The sequence below is a fragment of the Pseudophryne corroboree genome, chromosome 2 (genome assembly GCF_028390025.1).
Source record: "Pseudophryne corroboree isolate aPseCor3 chromosome 2, aPseCor3.hap2, whole genome shotgun sequence".
NCBI classification, from domain to species: domain Eukaryota; kingdom Metazoa; phylum Chordata; class Amphibia; order Anura; family Myobatrachidae; genus Pseudophryne; species Pseudophryne corroboree.
Genome location: NC_086445.1, coordinates 458,129,593 through 458,152,031, shown reverse-complemented (window position 1 = coordinate 458,152,031; position 22,439 = coordinate 458,129,593). Strand labels below are relative to the sequence as shown.

The 22,439-nt window shown below is 40.8% G+C and overlaps 1 protein-coding gene and 1 pseudogene across 10 annotated transcripts in view; both read right to left on the bottom strand.

The window, feature by feature from the left end:
• Window positions 1–22,439, bottom strand: part of AUTS2 (activator of transcription and developmental regulator AUTS2) — a 1,933,147-nt gene that overhangs the window by 874,187 nt on the left and 1,036,521 nt on the right. The gene's annotated exons all lie outside the window — the stretch shown is intronic.
• On the bottom strand, window positions 20,414–20,532 carry LOC135052233 (5S ribosomal RNA; annotated as a pseudogene).

The window sequence follows — 22,439 nt, the reverse complement described above, 5'->3', positions numbered from 1 at the left end:
GGGGATATCCCAATTGGGACTCTTATTCCGACAGCAAGGAACTTTGACCACATGGAACAATAAGGTATGATTAAAACCTTCTGAGGCTAACAGTATATGTAATTCTTGCGGATTACATTTCAACATCACATACCTTAATGGGACTGAGCCAAATACGGACATTTAACCCTGTATCTATTTGAAGCTGCAACTCCAAAAGAAGATTTTCAAATTTCTACAGAGAGGGTAAGCCGCTAAAAAAGTGCACTTCTCGCTATACCATTACGTCCCATTTTGAATTCCATATCATATGGAACCATATGTATGCACAGCTCATATTAACAGACGGTGAACGTTCAATCACCCAGTCTTGTGTTTTATGTGTTTTTATGTAGTTTGTCTGTCTGGTTGTTTTCCGGAAATAGGTGTTTTAACCAATAACCTTATTTACATATACAGTTCTTGCCACACGGCACTTTTTAACATACAGCAGTCTTAAATAATTATAGAGAACTGCCACATTTATATTAAACATTATAAGATATATATCTCTATGGAAATTCATTTTAGAATAAAATAATTATTTTCCAATATATGTGTGTCACTCATCTTTATTCACTTTGCGCTGGGAAAAAAACCATCTGTATTCCCAACTACTATAGCGGGATTAGGTAGTGATTCCGCACCCTTTTCCTGAGCCGCATTTTCAGTAAAGTGAGGGCACCTTCCGTTAGCGCAGTGCCAAATCCCCCCTTTTTTTGCTATATCATATACTGTATTTGTTTAAGATAGTCTTGTTCTTGTGCAAAGCAAAAAGCTACAGTATATAAGGCAGACTGCACATTTAAAGAGTTCTGCTCTCTCATTGGATGCTGTCCTAGTTGGATGTATGAGCATGCAATCACTTGCTTTCTGCATCAGCAACTTCTGCACCTGCAGCACCGTAGGCCTGATTCAGATATGGATGCAATATTAATATTGTACACATGCAAATAACTTGCACTGTGCATGTGACACAGTGGTCTTGCGACAGCAGTGTCAGTGAGAATTTATTCACAAAGTAACAGCCAGGGAGCATTTGTTGGCGGTAATGGAGTGTGCCACAGATTATGACTGCGATACCATACACAGTTAAATAAAAGAAAAGTTGAGCAACTTCCTTCTTTTCCAAAATCCATACAGTCAGTTGCCCAGTTATTATCACAGTGGGAGAACAATTCCCTACAGACTCCAGAAATCACAATCAGATGTCTTGCCTTTTTCTCTCCCCCAATAAACAAAAAACACTATGCATACAATACAAAACCTTCACTGGATCCCCTTCACTTTCAGAATCCATTTCAAGCTTCTCACACTCACTTACAAAGCCCTCACCCACTCCTCTCCCATCTACATCTCTGTCCTTATCTCCCTTTACGCTCCCACCCGTCCTCTTTGCTCTGCTAATGCACGCCAACTGTCCTGCCTATGGATTACTTCCTCCCACTCCTACCTCCAAGATTTTTCACGTGCTGCACCATTTCTCTGGAATTCCCTACCTCTCTCCCTCAGACTCTCCACCTCTCTACAAAACTTCAAACGGGCTCCCAAGAACCATTTCTTCACCAAACCCAGCCAAATCTCATCCTAACCCTCTGTTCCACGCTCTCTATGTACCCTGTCTGTGTCACCCCTGTCTGTCTACCCCTCCCCTTTAGAATGTAAGCTCTCACGAGTAGGGCCTTCTTGCCTCACGTGTTTATCCTTTTTCTTACTTTAATAGTCTTCAACTGCAACAAATCCAGCAGTCTTCTGCCACCTGATACTTATTCCAGTGTCATCTGCTGATGTAGATATGTTTATTTACCCTGTACTTGTCCTATATTGTCGTCAACTGTAAGTTGCTGTTTTCCTGTTTGATTATTTGTTTATGTACTCTGTAATTGGGTGCTATGGAACCCTTGTGTGGTGCCATATAAATAAAGGATAATAATAATAATAATAATACATTTTATATATGTTAGTGAATCTATCAATACTAGAGTAGAGTCATTTCTACAGCAGATTCACCAAATAATTGATGACCACTGGAAATTCAAGCCAAACACAGTATATGCTATGTAAGGAGATCAGATAGTAAGTATTGCCAACTTTCTCATGTCAGCCTTGTAAAAAGAGATTACAAGAGGGGCTCTCTTGTATTAATTTTTCCTGGATTCTACTAGTCAAATATGTCATAGACATTCCCCTGCTGTCAGGATTTCAGCGTTGGTCTCCTGAACGCTGGGGTCACAACAGCCAGCAACTTGACTGCACCCTCTTGGAGGAGCTAGAGAAGGCACATTACTCATTATGAAATTTCCTATTTCACCTTGACACAGCATCACAGAGTAAAAGGGGAAAGGAATTATGTGAAGAATGAATGAAACGAAGGGGCTCTACCTGGCATAATGTGTATAAGGGTCTCTACCTAGCATAATGTGTATAAGGGGCTGTACTTGGCATAATATGTATAAGGGGCTCTACCTGGCATGCTGTACCTGCCATTATGTGTACAAGTGGCTTTACCTGGCATAATGTGTATAAGCGACTCACTCTACTGTTGTGTAACATATATAAGGGGCACTACTGTGTGGAGTAATGTGTATAAGGGGTACTAATGTGTGTTTTAATGTGAATAATGGACATTATTGTGTGGTGTAATGTGAATTAGTACTATTCTGTGTCAACACTCCTTCCCCATTAAGCCATGCCCATTCCTCCATGATGCCGCACCCCTGAATTTTGCTGCGCACTTTCTATTTGAATATGAAGGGGGCACCTTTTCTATTCTTGGCACATGGCACCAACATGTCTAGTTATGGCTCCATCCTATCATACACACAGACATTAACCTATCTGTAAGATATTGTGGCAATAAACCTGGACAGTGGGAAAAATGATGTATGCAAATAAGGAGAGAACAAATAAATTGCACACAGTTACAGATAGATTGAATTAAGTGCAGAAACCACATAGACCTGTTCCAGTTCCAGTTAACTACTGTAAATATGTCTGAATCTGCACACAACCTATGTTATATTATTAATCCTACATAAGTTAGTGAGTTCTCAAAATATTAACCTTACTATGTAGGCCACGTAGAAGGTCATTTAAAATATTAACAAAGACAGAACCCATGAGTAATCCCTGCACTAGCACACTAACAGCTGTTTCTTTTACTCAAGCCCTCTGTTTTCTATGGGTGGTCTTCAGGTTGTCGACTGTTGGGATCCCAGCGCACACTAAACCGGTGCTGGAATCCCGACAGCCGGCATACCGACAGATTTTCTCCCTCCTGGAGGTCCACGACCCCCCTGGAGGGAGAATAAATAGCGTGGCGCGCATAGCACACCACGGTGCCCGCAGCGTGGCGAGCACAGTGAGCTCATAAGGGGCTCATTTGCGCTCGCCACGCTGTCGGTATGTCTACGGTTGGGCTCCCAGTGCCGGTATGCTGGTCGGCGGGAGCCCGGCCGCTGGCATACCATACTACACCCATTTTCTATCATTAAAACTATTTTCCCATTGTAAACGCGGGTCGCACCCGGGTTTGGACAAGGGTCCTTATCGGGTGACACCTGCCATAAGACCCCTTTCAGATTGGCACCCGACCTGGCAATATGACCAGTCAGGTTGCATCTGGGGCAAGGACAGAGGTGGTGTGCGCCAACTCCTCCATAGTGTTAGGGGGACCTGGATCGTATCAACCCAGGTGACCCATTCACACCGCACCCAACACTGTAATAACTCATGTATGACCTTCCTTTAATTCCGGGTTGAAATGTTGGCTTGCTCGACCCGAGATATTTCAACCTGGCCCTTTCACATCGTATCTCCACCCCGGTCGACCTGGTAATATACCAGATTATTTTGGCAATGTAAAAGGGGTATTTGCCAGTTATCTACACATGTACACAGTTTTCCCATTTAGTCCTAGTATTTTTAATGTACAGTATGTACCGATCTGTTACATGGAAAAGAACAGAATTTTTTTGCAAAATCCAAATCTATTATACTGTATCTATTAAAAAACTAATATTTAGTTCAGTCCCTAATAAAACTAATATATGTTTTGAATGACTGACCCATCATGAATCCATGTGGACATGTACAGTAATTTATAATACTAGCAGTTCTTATTTTTTTTAGTCTCTTTCTTCCTCCCTTTTGTCTCCTCTCTCTCTCTCTCTCTCTCTCTCTTCCCCTCTAACTCCCTCACTATATTCTTTATTCAGTATCTAACTCTTTTGCCCTCTGAAACTCTTCCTCATCTTTATATCCCTTTTTATTCCCCATTTTCTTTCTCTCCCACTACTTTCTCGCTCTTACCTCCTCTCTCGCTGTCCTTCCCCTTCCCTATACTTTATATCTGATGATAGATTGTGCTTTAATGTAGAAACAGCTGACAGTGGTGACCAGCTGCTGGTATAGGCAGAAGGAGGTGTCCTCTCTGAAATTGAAAAGGTTGCAGGACAGAAAAAAAGTCCCTATGTCACACCTGCAGCCAATGAGAGCATGTACTGTGCCAGAGGAGCAGTGTTGAGGAGCTCAGAGTGGCTGAAGACTGCTAAGTTGCATCTGTTGGGCTGGCAGCCAATACTTACTCCTGGATAATCAAGTTTGATAGCAGGGACAGCAGGCCTTTGTATGTTGGACTCGGACTCAAAGCTGCACGTTAATAAAGCACAGTGGCATGTGCACATTACACCAAACGTGCTCAGTGCATGCCTTCCGTCTTACATGATGACATGATTAAAATCAGGGTCTAATTTTACAATAATAGATAGCTCTGCACTTACAATTCTATACATTTTTTGTTCATGACAAGGATCCTAGTATATCATTATGTGACTATGATTTTGTCATTTGAATATTAGTATCATGTCTGTTTTACACAACCTATGCAGACGTAAAAGAAGTCAAAGATATTAGTAAATAAAAACATATAATATATATATATTTTTCAAAAACATCAAGCAATTTAATTCATTAAGGGTAGGCTATGGACAGGTAAAGACAGTAAAAATTAGATGTCAAGTCAGTACCAGGAAGAGTATAAACTATAAAGTCAGCAAACATAAGTAGGGAGCAATGCAAATTACAATATGGAGATTCAGAATGTGCTACCTGAGTGGCAACTAGAATAAACACACACTTGAGGGGATCCTCAAAACCGCTATACATACACACTACAACAAAATAAGTGGTCTTTTTCCCGATGTTCACAAGACTCAAAGTCACTTTCCTTTTTTCAGGGGAATGCTCTTTATAAAATCCACACCGAAACACAAGTTCCAGGATCCAGTCTATTCACAGCAGTGTGTGTATAAGCATACACATTTATCCACTCTCATGCAATTTCCTCCAGCACATGGGAATAAAAGCAAGAGAGAAAGGACCATAGTATAGTATGTATTTTAATGATACACACAGATGACATAAAACTTCTTAAAACACAAATGTGACAGCACTCAAATTATGATCAGGGTCACAGAAGATGTGGATAGGTCAATTACCGGAATCTCTTGGAACTGGTGTTAAAGCAGTTCCTTAAGAGCCTGAGACATCGAATCATCAGGGGGTCTCCCAGGTCAGCCTCCTGGTCTGCAGCTCTTTTTTCTGCGATTGTTCGCTCCACAGCCTCCGTGTCCCCTGTCCTACCGATGCATTTCAATCCCTTCTGGGATCTTTCTGAAGGTTTCTGAGTGCATCTCCAATGTCCATACAAACTTTAAATATATGAACCAACCAATCCCTAACAGAATCTAAACAAGATAAATCACTTACAGCTGTGCTCGAAAATCCTCCAATTGACACCGCTGCCTCTTAGTCAGCTGACCTAAGTTGCGGTCATGTGATCACAGTCTCTTAGCAACCTATATACACCTGTATTAGCAGTACTTCTGGGTGCAGCATCCCGATACATCACGGTTGAACTTCCGGGTGTGGCATCCAAGATACGTCATATCCGGCCCTCACATAATCTTGGTTTCAAAGCACAGACGTTCTCATTGCTGCATTTCCAGATACAGCATTGACAATATGTCATGTCCATTTCTCTGGTTCCCATAAGGATTTATATAAACAAATGCTCCTATTCTGATGTCCAGGAGCGTCACATTTACTATTGAATTTGAAACAGTAAACATAACACATATCAACAATACCTCACCTGTTAATAATACATAATGCATAATCAACAATAAATCACATATTATAAATACTTAAAAATGCACATATATAAAGATAGAATCATATAAAATAATATACTGTATATAAAATATATATCATAAAACCCCCAAAGTGGAAACTTCTAAAAATTCATAAAAATCACTTGAGCTCAAAATCAGAGTTCAAGCCGTTCGGTTTCAAGGTGTTCAAGTCAAAAATGGTTTTAATTTCTATCTGTGCCAATTGTGTCTCAATATCTCTTCTGCGACAAGTACCCTTCACTAATTTAATTCCTATAAATTATTTGATATGTGTAATGGAACTTCCATGTTGACGTTTAAAGTGCTGTGAGAGTGAATATATCTCTAAACTAATCCTTATATTCCTCAGGTGTTCCCCCAGACGCACCTTGAATGGTCGAGTTGTGCATCCTATATAACATAGAATACATGTGCATTCAATGAGGTACACAATATGATTTACATTACATATGATAAAATCTTATATCTCATGTGATACCCCATTGACTTCAATTCTTTCTATTTTCCTAACAGTACTCTTTATACATTTACACGCTACACTCACCCCACAATGCTGGAAACCTTTACTACATATACAGTAGCTCGCTTTACTTTTTTCGCAGCATAAATGCTTCTAGTCAAATTATTTCCCAGATTAGGGGCTTTCTTATATATAAATACCGGCATTTCTGGAATCTTAGACCCTATAATAGGGTCTTTTTCAAGATCCCCCAATGCTTATTAAAAGATTTTTCGATAAATTTATGTTGAACATTATATTCGGTTACAAATGCTGATTCATATTTTGCTGATCTATGGCCCTCATTCCGAGTTGTTCGCTCGCAAGGCGAATGTAGCAGAGTTACACACGCTAAGCCGCCGCCTACTGGGAGTGAATCTTAGCTTCTTAAAATTGCGACCGACGTACGCGCAATATTGCGATTACAAACGAGTTAGCAGTTTCAGAGTAGCTCCAGACTTACTCTGCCTGTGCGATCATTTCAGTGCTTGTCGTTCCTGGTTGACGTCACAAACACACCCAGCGTTCGCCCAGGCACTCCCACCGTTTCTCTGGCCACTCCTGCGTTTTTTCCGGAAACGGTAGCGTTTTCAGCCACACGCCCCTGAAACGCCGTGTTTCCGCCCAGTAACACCCATTTCCTGTCAATCACATTACGATCGCCGGAGCGAAGAAAAAGCCGTGAGTAAAAATACTTTCATCATAGTAAAGTTACTTGGCGCAGTCGCAGTGCGAACATTGCGCATGCGTACTAAGCGGATTTTCACTGCGATGCGATGAAAAATACCGAGCGAACAACTCGGAATGAGGGCCTAAGTTTCTTATGGTGTTCACCTACCCTATTTTCTCGTAATAAGGTGTCTCTATCCAAGCCGGATACCTCTTCCATAGCTCTTTCTACACTACTCGAACAATAGCCACTGGAAATAAATGTATCTAACATTTGGTTAGCCTGTTGCTGAAAAACAGTTTCATCTGTGCAATTCCTTTTAAGGCGTTTGAGTTGGCCTCCTGGTATAGAATTTAGCCAATTAATATGGTGACAACTCGTCGAATGTATGTAAGCCTGCGAGTCTGTAGGTATTGTAAAAGTTTTTGTTTTTAAAACCCCACTTTCTCTGTAGATAGTGATGTCTAAAAATCTACACTGTATTCACTAATCGTTAAAGAGAACGCAATATTCAATGAGTTTGAATTAAGATATGTACAAAACCCATCTAAAATCTCTCTTCCACCTTTCCACAAAAATAAAACATCATTGATGTATCTTTTCCAAAACACCAGATTCGCTCCATATGGGTTATTACTACCGCGTATATAGTCCAACTCCCGTTGGCCCATGAATATATTGGCGTAACTAGGAGCGAACCTGGTGCCCATCGCTGTTCCTACCTTTTGTATAAAATAGTCTCCATTAAACATAAAATAATTGTTCACAAGGATAAATGATACTCATTCCATTAGGAACTGTTTCATACTTTCATCAATAGCACTAGTAGACAAAAACTTTATGGTAGCCTCTACACCTGCTTGGTGATCAATTATGGTGTACAAAGACTTAACATCTGCTGTAATTAGCAGCAAGCCTTCCTCCCATGGGTCCATGGGTAGGGTCTTAAGTAGGGAGGCCAATCCCGGGGCATTTTTTCAATCCCGGGATTCGGGATTGAAAAATGCTCAATCCCGGGATTCCCGGGATCCCGGGATTGCAGTAGGGATCAGTGTAGGGAGGAGTGTAGGGAGTAGGGAAAGTATATGTGGAGGGCAGCAAGGCAGGGTGGATGTAGGGAGCAAGGGAGGGTGGGTGTAGGGAGCATGTAAGGAACAGGAAGGGAGGGTGGGTGTAGCGAGCAGCGGGAGAGTGGGTGTAGGGAGCAGCGGGAAGGTGGGTGTAAGGAGCAGCGGAAGAGTGGGTGTAGCGAGCAGAGGTAGGTTGTCAGGAGCAGAGAGTGTGGGTGTAGGTAGCGAAGATAAACACTTACTACTTACGGGCGGGCCGCGGGCATCAGCCATGGACACACACACACACTGACCGCGCTGGCAGCATTTCAAACGTAGCGCTGGCCGCCAGCCAGTCAGAACTGGCAGTCCGGCAGCCAATCAGGGGCCGCAGCTGCTGCCGCTTCCCAGATTGGCTGCCGGTCTGCCAGCTCTGATTGGCTGGCGGCCGGCACTACGTTTGAAATGCTGCCAGCGTGGTCAGTATGTGTGTGTCCATGGCTGATGTAACTCCCTCGCTGACAGCTGGGCAGCGCTGAGCTATAGTGCTCAGCGCTGTCCGGCAAAACTGCGCATGCACACTCTAATCCCGTGAATCCCGGGATTGGAGGCTCCAATCCCGGGATTCAAATCCTGGCATTTTTGGGCCCAAATCCCGGGATCCCGCCGATCCCGATCCCGGGATTGGCCTCCCTAGTCTTAGGTAAGTCTGTGGTATCCTTCAAATGAGATTTATTTTTTAAAACTAGGGGCTGTAGAAAATAATCTATAAATTCCGAGAGGTTAGCAGTGGCCGAATCAATGCCGGCCAATATTGGACTCCCTGGTGGCTGGACTGGATTTTTATGTATTTGTGGGAGAAAATAAATCACGGTGACTGGTTCTGGACTCCATAGGAATTTATAGCCCTTTTCTTCTAAAACACCCTGTGATTTATAATTATCTAAAAGGGATTTCAGATTATCCATAATCTTTGAAGTAGGATCTGATTTTAGCTTCTGATAAATTGTCTTATCTCCCTATTGTCTCAAAAGTTCTCCTTCATAACATTTGCTGTCCATGACTACCACTCTCCCACCCTTATCGGTGGGTTTTATCACAATTTCTGAATTTTCTCTTAATTCTTTTAGTGCCTTTCTCTCCTTGTATGTTAAATTAAATTTCACCCCTTGAGTTTCAATTTTATTAATGTCTTCTTGTACCATGTCTGAAAATGTTTTTACAACGTTTTGCTTCATATGCAGTGGACAAAAGATAAATGTTGGTCTAAAGAGGGTTCCTACTGTTTCTACAGTTTCCGAGGTTTCTGCTTTAGTTAAAAATAATCTTTTTAGATATAGCTTGCGAACAAATTTATTTACATCGCCGAACACAGAAAATGTATTCATAGTGGTAGTAAGGGCATATTATAAGCTTATAGTTGAACTATATATGAGGTAGTAATAACCCATATGGAGTGAACCTGGTGTCCTGGAAAAGATACATCGATGATGTTTTATTTTTATGGAAAGGTGGAAGAGAGATTTTAGATGAGTTTTGTACATATCCTAATTCAAACTCAATGAATATTTAATTCTCTTTTACGATTAGTTAATCCAGTGTAGATTTTTTAGACATAAGATTCCAGAAATGCCGTTATTTATATATAAGAAAGCCCCTAATCTGGGAAATAATTTGACTAGAAGCATTTATCCTGCAAAAAAAGTAAAGAGAGCTATACGTAGTACAGGTTTCCACCATTGTGGGGTGTGTGTAACGTGTAAAAGTATAAAGAGTACTGTTAGGAAAATAGAAAGAATTGAAGTCAATGGGGTATCACATTAGATAATAGATTTTATCATATGTAATGAAAAACATATTGTGTACCTCATTGAATGCACATGTAATCTATGTTATATAGGATGCACAACTCGACCATTCAAGGTGCATCTGGGGGAACACCTGAGGAATATAAGGATTGGTCTAGAGATGCATTCACTCTCACAGCACTTTAAACTTTAACATGGAAGTTCCATTACACACATCAAATGATTTGCAGGAATTAAATTAGTGGAGGACACTTGTCAAAGAAAAGATATGGAGACACAATTGGCACAGATAGAAATGAAAACCATTTTTGAATTGAACACCATGAAACCGAAAGGCTTGAACTCTGATTTTGAGCTCAAGTGGTTTTTATGAATTTTTAGTACATTGAGATTTTTATGATATATAATTTATATATATTATTCTATATGGTTTTATCATTATATATGTGCATTTTTAAGTATTTATAAGATGTGATTTATTGTTGATTATGCATTATGCATTATTAACAGGTGGGGTATTGTTGATATGTGTTATTTATTTATTTATTACCAGTTATTTATATAGTGCACACATCTCCACAGCGCTTTACAGAGAATATTTGCCCATTCACATCAATCCCTGCCTCAGTGGCGCTTACAATCTATATTCCCTACCACATGTACACGCACACACATTCATGCTAGGGTTAATTTTGTTGGGAGCCAATTAACCTACCAGTATATTTTTGGATTGTGGGAGGTAACCGAAGTACCCGGAGGAAACCCATGCAAGCATGGGGAGAATATAAAAACTCCAAACAGTTAAAGCCATGGTGGGACTCGAACCCATGATCTCAGTGCTGTGAGGCAGTAATGCTAACCATTACACCATCCATGTTACATTTACTGTTTCAGATTCAATAGTAAATGTGATGCTCCTGGACATCAGAATAGGAGCGTTTGTTTATATAAGTCACTATGGGAACCAGAGAAAGGGACATGATGTATTGTCGATGCCATCCCCGAAATGCAGCAATGAGAAGCGTCTGTGCAGTGGGACCGATCTTATGTGAGGGCATCCTCATAACCATGGAGAGGAGTATGCCGGATATGACATATTGGGATGCCGGAAGTGCAGCCGTGATGTATCGGGATGCCGCACCCAGAAGTACGGCTAATACATGTGTATATAGGTTGCTAAGAGACTGTGATCACATGACCGCAACTAAGAGGCAGCGGTGCCGATTGGAGGATTTTTGAGCACAGCTGTCAGTGATTTAACTTGTTTAGATTCTGTTAGGGATTGGTTGGTTCATATATTTAAAGTTTGTATGGACATTGGAGAGGCACTCAGAAACCTTGAGAAAGATCCCAGAAGGGATTGAAATGCATCGTTAGGACAGGGGACAAGAGGCTGTGGAGCGGACAATCGCAGAAAAAAGAGCTGCAGATCAGGAGGCTGACCTGGGAGACCCCCTGATGATTCGATGTCTCAGGCTCTTAAGGACCTGCTTTAACACCAGTTCCAAGAGATTCCGGTAACTGACCTATCCACAGCCCCTGTGACCCTGATCATAATTTGAGTGCTGTCACATTTGTGTTTTAAGAAGTTTTATGTCATCTGTGTGTATCCTTGAAAAAAATTACTTTGCTATGGTCCTTTCTCTCTTGCTTTTATTCACATATGCTGGAGGAAATTGCATGAGTGGACAAACATGTATGTTTATACACAAACAGCTGTGAATAGACTGGATCCTGGAACTTGTGTCTCAGTGTTTATTTTATAAGTAGGGAGCAACCACGAGCATGAAGTTGAAAACAGCATTTAAGTGATGCCACGATGCATCAGATAGAAAGCATGCACCTAGTCACTCAGAGTGCAACTGGGGACCAGATGGGGCAGGAAGAAGAACACAAAAATGTGTATCTTTGTCTTTTCTTCTGTTTGTATAGTCATAATTATACACTAGATAATAAGGATCCACCACTGAGCCAAGTCTCAGTGTGCCCTGACTTCATGCTCTGACTTCAATATATACTCATGTGGATTGCCAATAATAGTAACAATGCCAATAACACCAAATGACCTTCTAAAATGCCATTTTAAATAAATTAATTTGTTTTATAAATAATTGTACCAATATTGTTGTGCCTATGAACTAGATGCAAAGGAAGAGGCAAAGATTACAACATGAAGAGACACTTGGCTGGGGCCAGGGCCAAAAACTAGGATTTTTGTCAGTCGGGGCAAGGTAGTAATTTGGTGCCCCCCCTCCCTTTTTTTTATTATTATCACCAATATAAGTATATTCTGATACCTAGCAGTGTTCCTTTCAATGGTGCTATGTTGGCATGACCTGTCCAGCTGGATTGATAACAGACAGCTGGCTGGTGGAGAGGTTGGGCTGCTGCAGTCTCCAGAGGGTCAGACAGCTGAGATGAGGGCCCAGACCAGATAGGTGACAGTCAGTGGTAATTAGAACAGAGAGGTCAGGTGGATGCAGCAGCTGGAGGTGGCCAGGATCATGACACTTAAAGCTCAGCCCACTATGCTTTGATCTAGTTTCACAATGCGGTATGTCTCGGGGGTAGTCAGGTACTGCCACTATATTATTTCAGGTGGCACTGGCTTCTGGCTCCCCACTGTTTCACTTCAACCAGCAGTTGCAGGAGACGGCACCCTTACAGTTTGGCACTGTACATGGCTGTGCATAAGGAGGGGGTGTTTATAACATGACGACACCCCCTCAAATCCGAAACCTGGGACACATCCCCCCCTCCAAGTGCACATAACCTACAAGTGCCGCCTCTTCCTATAGTTTGAATGGGTGCCGGGTTGCATCGACCCTGCTTACCTGTTCACATCGCACAGCGATCCAGTTTGAACATGTGTTAACCCTGGTCCCTACCCGAGTTGAAATGCTGGGTTGCTTGACCTGGATTGTAGGGTCTATTCATGATGCAGTGAAAAGAGTGGAGAAGTCAGCATGAAGAGAAGTTGCTCATGGCAACCAATCAGCTGCTACATATAATTTTATAGAATGCACTTGATAAATGTTTCTGATGCTGATTGGTTGCCATGGGCAACTTCTCCACTGGCTCACTGGCCCCTTTCAGACTGCACAGCAACCCAGGTTGCTGCAAACTCATGTGCAATAATCTGGGTTAATGCTGGCGGTCTGAAAGGGGTATTACACAGTTTACAAACCGCACATCGAATTGCTTAACAATTTGTGGCGTATTCAAATCACACTTTAGTAAATTTCCCCCTTTGTCCTGAAATCCTTTTATCAATAAAATGATAAAACTGAACAAAGGACAAGAGCAGAACAAGATTTGCCATGGCTGATATAATCTGACAAGGATCTTTAAGACTTTTTTATGGTTTGTCTCACACAGACCTGACTAGTTTAGAATAAATCAGACACATCTATTCTAGGTGGAATTGTCGTTCCCCAATGATTTTTGCCACTTACCTTTCATCTTCAATATTTTAATTGGTTCTCAAACGGGTGCAAAAAATAGAAGCAAGATTATGATAAGGTGTTTAGACGTTAGAATAACCTATTGAGTCCCCCAAAGGCACTATGTCTGTATTCCACTTGACTGAACAGCATATCACTGCTTTTAATGCATATGTCATGATTTCTCTTATCCCCTACTTCCCTTAATGGCTGCCTGCATGCTTTTGCTAGATTTGGTTTTGAAGTAATGATATAAAATTCATTTCATCTATACCCCTCCCCTGAAGGCCTCCTCCCTCCCCCTGAGCCTGAGTCTTTCATACATAACATCAGGCTTGTCATATCTAAGGAATTATTAAAATAAGACAGAGCTTGCTATATCTGAGCAGAAAAGCTCCTTTGAGCTGGCATTCTCAGGAGGGAAGCAAGCTCTATCTCATTAGTCTGTGCTGAGAAAGCGTCCTCGTCACTTGGTTCAAGGTGATAAAAGATTAGGGCGTTTGGCCTTGCCTTATTTGGTATGCAGAGCACACTACTCTCTGCCTGTGAACATGAAATTACATTGAACCTGGGGAGTCTAACTCCATTAATTTTAAATGGAAGATTAATTTAACAATATGCGGCAGATATTTGTTACAAACCTATCATGTAAAAAGTGACGGCTTGCAATAAATTGTGGTGCCTCACAATGGTCTGTGGCCTGAGCTCAAATAAATCATAAAGCATTTTCACATAATTGCTATTTTTAAAGACATGGATATGAGATATGCACCTTGTCTGAGAAGCGGTTGGCAAAACGACAAGGCAACTTTGAACTACTGTACAATGTGGCGTTTGATCAGCTGAAATGTTAGGACTCTGGCAACCAATATTATAGCTGATACAAAATGTTTTCTTCTCCAGTGTGGTGTAAACTGATAAATTGTTTTATTTCTATGCAGTAGATTATAGCATTTACATATTAAAGAGCGCAAGGACAGCTATGTAGAGCAGCTGGCGTTGACAACATTTAAAGTTCTGTTTTTTTTTTAAATATACTAGTTGTAAATATGGTCTGAGACATTTTTTTGGAGCAAACCTCAGTCCAGCACATGCATAATCCTTTGTAAAACTAGGACATCACATGATCGTTAAACAGAAAATGCTATTTGAGAGCACAAAGTGACAGTAAGGCTGGGTACACACTTGCCGATGTCACATAAGATGTGACATTGTGCAAGGTCCCCCCCCACACAAACAATGTCGTTCATACACACTGAACGATATAGTTTGCTTCTCGTAAGTGATGGCATGCGCCCACATCCAGGTGCATGCCATCTTGTACAATATCTTTAGATATCAAGTTGAAAACTAAAGATATTGTACCTCGTTAATGACCCACAGGAGCACGCATTGTTAACGATATACTGGATACACACTGAATGATGTGAATGATATATCTTCTAATCTACCAGATCGGACGATATATCGGGTGCACATCGCCAAGTGTGTACCAAGCCTTACAGTAGCTGAGAGACTATTCTGCCAAAGAAATCTTGGGGTTTATTTACTGAGCATCGGGATCTAAAACCTGGCACTTATGATCTGTTTAAGCCCAAAATTTAAAAGGGCAATGATCTTACTATCCGTGTTTTGCTAGTAAAAACATAAAAGCATTGCCCTTTTAAATTTTGGGCATACACACAATCAGAAATTGCCAGGTGCATAGTAAATAAACACCCATATCTCACAGTGAAACATGCCGCTTTGCTGAAGTTCCAGTGATTACATTTTCAAGTTGTGCTTTTCTTCACCTTTTCACAGAATATCATTCTGCTTAGTAACTGTAAGTTTGAATTTGACTGGATTTGTAGTCTAGAAACAAAGCTGGGTCAGCAACGGTCAATTCATTCAGCAATGTACTGTAGTGTGGTATGCTGTAGAACATATGAAATTACAGTAAGTAGCCAAATACACAGTGAGACCATTATGCAGGAAGCTATGCTTTACAGTAAGCTGAGTGCAGAAGCTACACAGTATGGGTTGTTAATCAGAGAAAAGTCTAATGTGTCTAAACTACTGCAGCTGCTGCAATCATCCTACAGACCAAAGTGCAGCAGTTTTGTCCACCTAATGTGCTTATTTTGTAACAGCTATAGAGAGAAATTTCTTGATCACTAGTCAAGAAATATGACTGCAGAGAATGTCAAAAATTAAATATGCATGTTGTAGTTTTTGCCTTGATGCCAGTTGCCTCACTATGGGGCCCATTTTCAAGGACGCAGTCGTTATGCCATTATTTACAATGTCAAACATCATAATGTCGACATTGTTTAAATTAGAGATGTACAATGGAATTCAAGGTAAACTCCTGCGCACTCTAATTGCAGCCTTTAGTGGTGCCCTACCCTGATGTGTCACCACACACACCTGAAGAGCAATGCACAATAAAAAACAATGGGATGGGAACCAACTGGCGGCGCAAAAAAACAGTAAAACAAAACAACACAAAAAAAGGTGTGATTACCTAGGCACAGCCGAAACTGTGCAATATCGGTAATAAACAAAGGCCCAGAGTCCAGGAACTTCTCAAGCGTGATTCTCATGAAAATCCAAAGCCATGCGGTTATATGCAAAAAAACACAAATTGTATACACTGGTTTAGAGAAATGTCCCAGATGTATCTTTCTGATGCAAAAATGCTTCCTCCTGGATTCCTTGTACTGTGATGTCTATGGGAGGTGTTATTCTAACTGTACAGGTTCACCTCGGTGCAGAAGGTAATAGAAGCTCCTCACATGTGTGCTTACTTTTGTGTACTCCCACCAAAGCCTATAAAGGTTTCTTTAAATTCTTTATATAATATGCCTGAATGGCAATTAATATCATAAAATCTTTAAAATGAAAAGCTCACATTCAAGCTTACTTCAAAAGATGCCGTTCTTCCATGTAGCGGTTTCTTTATATGCAAGCCGTCCCGTCGTCCTCATATGCTTCCTCACTTCATGATGAGCTCGGTAATAAGCCTTGTTTCCTATAGAGCCTGGGAAGAGCTGGCCCCTGCACGTCACACAAGGAGGAGGGCTGGCCTTTGTTTTGATCAACCAGCCCTCCTCCTTGTGTGACGTGCAGGGGTCAGCTCTTCCCAGGCTCTATAGTAAGTTACCTGCACAGGCTGTTGCTGCTGTTTTGTAAAGTCGGGGAAACGAAACAGAGAAGAGTCAGGGCTCAGAGGATAACATCGCTGCTTTGCAGAAACAAGGCTTATTACCGAGCTCATCATGAAGTGAGGAAGCATATGAGGACGACGGGACGGCTTGCATATAAAGAAACCGCTACATGGAAGAATGGAATCTTTTGATGTAAGCTTGAATGTGAGCTTTTCATTTTAAAGATTTTATGATATTAATTGCCATTCAGGCATATTATATAAATAATTTAAAGAAACCTTTATAGGCTTTGGTGGGAGTACACAAAAGTAAGCACACATGTGAGGAGCTTCTATTACCTTCTGCACCGAGGTGAACCTGTACAGTTAGAATAACACCTCCCATAGACATCACAGTACAAGGAATCCAGGAGGAAGCATTTTTGCATTAGAAAGATACATCTGGGACATTTCTCTAAACCAGTGTATACAATTTGTGTTTTTTTGCATATAACCCCATGGCTTTGGATTTTCATGAGAATCACGCTTGAGAAGTTCCTGGACTCTGGGCCTTTGTTTATTACCGATATTGCACAGTTTCGGCTGTGCCTAGGTAATCACACCTTTTTTTGTGTTGTTTTGTTTTACTGTTTTTTTGCGCCGCCAGTTGGTTCCCATCCCATTGTTTTTTATTGTAAATTAGAGATGTGTGGGTTAGGATTTACCTGGATCTCAAAACAGCATCTTATTTGGTCTTGAATGTCACAAGTAATGGATAGCCAATAAGGAAACTCTGAACTTGCATTAATTTAACATTAAGATCCGAGTAAATCTGAACCTGCACACCTCTAGATTAAATGCCAAAAACCTTGGTAAAATAGTAAGGGAGAACCTGAGCACTGGTCCAGTATTTAAATTGAGTGTCAGAAAAGAGTAGGTTTACTTCAGTGATGAACAAATGGTTCAGGGACTGGTACAATTATGCCACGGAGGTGCTCTCATGAGAGTAAATATGAGTATACAAAGTACAGAGAAAGGAAAGTTCTCTCTTGGTTGGGTCACTAACCTACCCAAATATCAGTGTCCAAATACCGTATAAAACTTTATTTACATATTTTTAAAAGAGATAAACTCAGAAAAATATAACCTGAAAAGCAAAGCAAGGACACATAGATAAAAATATAGAGTGAAACTCTGATGATCAAGGGTAAAAAATGGCCACTTTTGAAAAAATATTAATTAAGGGTCAAGAGACCGTTATAATTTGGCTGAGATGCTGACAATATGCACTCTAACGTACAAGAGTACACCCCAGAATACCAAATGGTCACAATAAATGCATTAATTCTGAATCTAATGATAGATAAATTGACTCCAATACATTGGAACATATGATATCAGTAACAGTTGGCAACACATATGTAGTCTCAGATTAAGTCACATAATCATCATTTGTGGGCACGTGCATATATCCCTGCTCTCATAGAAAGCAAAGTAAGCAGTTGCATGCTGTGACTAGTTGCAGAAAAGCTGCATGCATGCATGACGGTAGGCAATTATATGCAGGATGAGGAATGACACATCTGTATGTGAACACTGATATTTAAGTAGGTTAGTGCCCAAAACAAGAGAGTACTTTTCTTTTCTGTACATTGTTTAAATGTCAAAATGGAGGATGTCAACATCTGCAAAACGTTGAAATGTTCGACATCTGAAATATCAACATGTTAAATGTTGACATTCTCAGTTAGAGTTAAGCACTAGGGAACTGTTCCAGGATGAGCTGGAAGTCACCATCAGCTGACCATCTGACCCGGGAGACACCTCTGGAGCCGCCAGACAAGCCAAACCCAGTAAGTCACCACTGGACCACCAGGAACATTTTGTCGACATTCTAATCATGTCAATATGAATGTCAATGTGGTCTATGTGGACATGCTGTATGTCTGCCTTATGACATTTCAAGTTGACATTATAAATGCCACCAAAATATAGTAAACTCTATTTATCATCCCGCTTTATAAATGGTTGTTATAAGATAATATTAACTGAATGCGCATAGTGATAATGAATAGTTTAAAATTTTAACTTTCTCTTGCCAAGACATAGTAAAATAGTAACATAGTAACATAGTATCTAAGGTTGAAAAAAGACAAATGTCCATCGGGTTCAACCTATTTGTGGTCTCCTATGCATGATTATTTTGTATAAAATTTTGACTGAAGTTGCTGACTGCCATTCCGATTAACCCCTCTTTTTTATAATAACCATAGTGCGTGACTATGCCCCGTAACCCTGGATATCCTTATCCATTAGGAATTTATCTAACCCATTCTTAAAGGTGTTGACTGAGTTGGCCATTACAACTCCCTCAGGCATGGAATTCCAAACACGTATCATCCTTACCGTAAAAAAGCCTTTACGCCATATTGTGTGGAACTGCTCTCCTCTAACCTGAGCGAGTGTCCACGAGTTCTCTGTGTTGATCTAACCAAAAAAAGGTCCTGCGCAAGATCTGTATATTATCCCCTTATATATTTGTAAATGTTGATCATGTCCCCTCTTAATCTCCTCTTTTCCAGTGTAAACATGCCTAGTCTTGCAAGCCTTTCCTCGTATTCCAGCATCTCCATACCCTTAATTAGTTAGGTCGCCCGCCTTTGAACCTTTTCTAGCTCCAGGATATCCTTTTTGTAGTAAGGTGCCCAGAATTGTACACAGTATTCAAGGTGTGGCCTCTCAAGTGATTTATATAAGGGGAGTATAATACTCTCGTCCCTAGCATCAATTCCCCATTTTATGCATGCTAATATCTTATTAGCCTTCTTTGCTGCAGTCCTACTTTGGGTACTACTGCTTAGTTTTCTATCTATGAGGACACCTAAGTCCTTTTCCAGTACAGAATCCCCTAATTTTACCCCATTTAGTAGGTAGGTGTTATTTTTGTTCTTGTTACCACAGTGCATTACCTTACACTTGTCTGTATTGAAGCGCATTCTCCATTTCGCTGCCCAAGCTTCTAATTTAACATGGCGTCTGATAACAGCTTACATTATCATGAATGTATTGGGGGTATACCGCACTGGAAAATAATGGTGTATCTAATAGATATTGTTAGAAACCAAAATATTATGAATACAAAGAGAAAACCAATGTTTTCTAATTAAATCTTGAGTTTGGTGGTGCACCCTGAGTCAGTGGTAAGACATGCGACAAAAAGAAGAGAAAAGAAGACTCTTTTGTGGGTGCACTCTTGTATGTTTATGTATGGAAGTCTCAGAAGAAACAATTGGTAGAAATTAAATACAAATTTTATTAACAACAATTGGTAAAATGGTAGTAGAATATACTGTCAAAAATCAAGGTAGGGGTGGGGGGTTTGGAAAGAAGGAAACACAGAACAAAATTTAATTACAGTGTAAATACTGAATAATGGTTCTGGACTGCCTGGGTGCGAAAATACAGAAAATAACAGCTGGGGGCCTGAAATGATGAGGCGATTTGAATCTCTTATGAGTAATGGTAAGGAGACAGATAGGATAAAGATGGAATGAGCAAGATGAATCTGCTGTCAGTGTTAGACGCTGAGCAAAACCGTCCAGGAATTTCTACTAAACTGAGTATTCCTCAAGAGTCTCCCACTCGAGTACTGACCCAGCCCTACACTGCTTAGCTTCCAAGATCGGAAGGATTCGGGCGTTACCAGTGTGGTATGAAAGTAGAAAAAATATTTGATATCGAAGGCTCGGGAATCACTGATGAGAGTTCACGAAATGGAGAAGATAAAAGAGTAGAATGAGTAGGAGAGGAAAATAGGGGATCTGCTGCCACCGTTAGACAGGGATAATTACCCCTGAATCAGTGGTGAGAGTCCTGAAATTAGTGAAAGCTGGAAAAAAGGAAAAGGGAGGGGGGGGAGGGAAGGTTGGGAACAATGCTGTTATGTATTTTAGGAAGAGTTGATGGTCAATGAGCTACTTAATTGCAGGGTGCTGATGGTACCTATAATATAGGTACTTGATGTAATAGAAAACAACTTGTAGAAAATTGGCAGACAATTAAGATGATTTAAACCATGCAACACCATCAATTAGATGTTATACAATTAATATCCTTTGTACCAAAATGGTATCAGGTAGGAAGATAAGGAGATAATAACAACACTTCTATCCAGATATATTAGGGTTAATTATGTGCCACTGTATTCAGAGCTACAGAAATACTTGATGATAATGATAGTGGAGAAAGTTATTATTGAACTATGCTCCAGATGGATCAGTGGAAGGGCGCAAGGCAAAAAAAGGGGGGGGGGAGAGAAGAAAAGCTTGATATAATATAGGAAGATACGAAAATACGAAAAATTTTTGTGATAAAATGCTGAGCCAAAGGAATAGGTCAGATTAATAACTGAACATCGAAACTTGGCAATATCCTATGTAATAACAGTATGATGCCGCTAAGTGCCGACTGCCTATAAAGCAGATACTTGCATAATATTTAAACAGGTTAGGTAAATAATATTGTGAAATAAGCATCTAAAATTAGATACCAATAAATGTGCAAGAGAAATACTGCAATTATGCAGATGTTACCCGGAATTGCAGGGGCGATCAGTCACTGGTATGCGGCAAAGTGCAGTATACATACGGGATATCCGTATCAGAGTCCAAGCATGTTATGAATGCAGGATACAGTGGTTGCTGAGGTTTGAGCAGTTTGTTATAGCCGCAGAGCAGATCGGTCTACCTGGTGTATTCCAGAGACGTGGTCTGTGTAAGTCTGTTGCACAGACCACGTCTCAAGCCCGGTGAACGGGATCAAGCCCGGTGAACGGGTGAAACGCGTCTTCCGTTCCATACCCCACTGCCTGGGGGTGACAGCCGATTCCGGACAGCCTGAACTACGAGCAGCTTATTCTCACGCAGCCGCTACATCAACCCGCCGCCGCCACACACTGCCGCGACGGGACTTTGAACATTGCGCACCTTCCCCCTTCAGCCGCATCAGCCCTGCAGCCACGATTGGACATTCCATCATCAGCCTGCAACAGACTTACACAGACCACGTCTCTGGAATACACCAGGTAGACCGATCTGCTCTGCGGCTATAACAAACTGCTCAAACCTCAGCAACCACTGTATCCTGCATTCATAACATGCTTGGACTCTGATACGGATATCCCGTATGTATACTGCACTTTGCCGCATACCAGTGACTGATCGCCCCTGCAATTCCGGGTAACATCTGCATAATTGCAGTATTTCTCTTGCACATTTATTGGTATCTAATTTTAGATGCTTATTTCACAATATTATTTACCTAACCTGTTTAAATATTATGCAAGTATCTGCTTTATAGGCAGTCGGCACTTAGCGGCATCATACTGTTATTACATAGGATATTGCCAAGTTTCAATGTTCAGTTATTAATCTGACCTATTCCTTTGGCTCAGCATTTTATCACAACATTTTTTCGTATTTTCGTATCTTCCTATATTATATCAAGCTTTTCTTCTCTCCCCCCCCCCTTTTTTTGCCTTGCGCCCTTCCACTGATCCATCTGGAGCATAGTTCAATAATAACTTTCTCCACTATCATTATCATCAAGTATTTCTGTAGCTCTGAATACAGT